Raw genomic sequence first — 2,095 nt, 5'->3', positions numbered from 1 at the left:
GATAGAAAGTTTAACAGCAGCACAAGATCAAGCGTTAAGGACTAATTTGATAAAAACGCAGATAGAAAAAGCAAGTAGATTCCCAATGTAGGTTACGCAAATCAAAAGGTGAAGGTGTTACTTACATAGTTAGTGAATGTAGCATGCTGGCACAAAAAGAATACAAGAAAAACACGACAAACCAGGGAGAACAATCCATTGGGGATTACGTGGAAAACTAGTATTTGACCATACTGATAAATGGTATGAACATGAATCTAGCAAAGCATTAGATGGTAAGAAATATAAGATGTTCTAGGACTTTAGAACGCAGACTGAATCAATATGAGAGATATAGGAAAAATTGTAAATGCGAGGACCTACTCACTTAATTACAGAGACTATGGAAATGGCGTGTAAAATGTAACCCGGTAGTTATAGATGCATTGAGAACTATCCATAAAGATCTGAAAAGATGGATAAAAGAAATGGACCTACAACCCAGCGTTATTAGGGACGGCTAGGATACCTAGGATGGGTCTTGGCATCGAATGTTACTTGTAAACCGATATTAGGAATTTTTCTTTTCAAAAAGTGTAATCAGTTTTGGGTATATGAATAATAAAAATGATAATAATAGTGGTAAATGTAGCAGTTGTTGAAGTAGTAGTAGCAGGTGATTATGTCGCTGTTACCAGTATTATAGATTAGGTGTACTTCCCTTACACCACTCAACGTTACTCAGACGTTAATTATTCAGTTCATTTACTTTGGCCCTTAACAATATGGACGTCACCAGTTCGAATTTGATACATTCTAAATTTCCGTGAAACTGTAACGGAATATAAGAAGGAATAACATTTCATACACTTTTATCCATAAGCTCTCAGAATCGAACAGAAACGGACACACATGCACACATTTACACACGCAGCACAAACATTATATAATAAGCTTACTTTCTTTCGGTAATCCTGATAAATTATTACCTCCAAAAATAACTACGAACGCTGTTTTTTTAAGTCCCCCTCCCAACGATACAGTTTACACATTTATCTATTTCTCGCGTTACCCAATAGCTGGTAAACGATGCAATCAGATATTTATTGTCGATTCTGGAGCTCAGAATCTTCGCAATTTATTCATAATTGTTCTGAGATGAACATTGATTGTATTAAGTTTATTGAAGCTACACTACCCTGGGTAGTTGTTATGTAGTCAGGTGTATTGTGAAATCAATTCCCTGTTTTTTTGCCCTTTATCCGCTGTTAGAAGTTTATATAACGCTAATAATGTTGCGTTGTAGTAATCACCTGTAACCACTTCTATCCTAATTATATCATGAAAATACTTATAATCGAAATCATAATATTATCACACTAGTAATTATCTATTCATATTTATTATCGACAATATTTTCATAGTTTACTATGTCGACAAATAGTTGCCTTTCAGATCAAAGGATCTCAATATATATATATATATATTTATAATTTACGTTCATTTGTTCTGATATGCAAGATGTGAACTATTCAATGGTTTATTTTGGGTGGTAGTAAATTAGCTATATAAGATTTATGCCTATATCTGCTCTAATTTTACAGATAACTTCATTAGCAACCTACAGCTATATGTTTTAAAATATAGTATAAGTGGAAGATGTACAGATTATATTAAATGAGTGACTGTATTCAGAAAGAGAGCAGGCATACTTTGATGGAATTAACTTTGTTGGTAGTTTATGATATATAGTTAGCTGGCACATAGGATACTAAGAAATAATTTGAGCATATCCTTTAAAAATGAAACTCAGATTAAATTTCCGTAATAAATCTTACATTATACGGATAGATGCAGAGATATGGCAAATTATAAAATATTTCAAAGAAGGTTTTCCATGAAAGAAGCTAATGAACCTGAACGAATATTCGGTAAAGATGGTGTCTGTGATTAAAGCGTGAATAACATGATTTATTACGGGAGGTGATGATTAATGACTTAAACGTTAGCAATAACATATCATATGTATGTCCTTCTTCTATATAAAGAGTAACATGTAAACTTATAAATATTTCATACACATATTATGCACTATATCAGTATATATATATATATA

The sequence above is a fragment of the Octopus sinensis genome, linkage group LG12 (genome assembly GCF_006345805.1).
Source record: "Octopus sinensis linkage group LG12, ASM634580v1, whole genome shotgun sequence".
Lineage (NCBI taxonomy): Eukaryota > Metazoa > Mollusca > Cephalopoda > Octopoda > Octopodidae > Octopus > Octopus sinensis.
Note: the sequence above shows the minus strand (reverse complement) of the source record.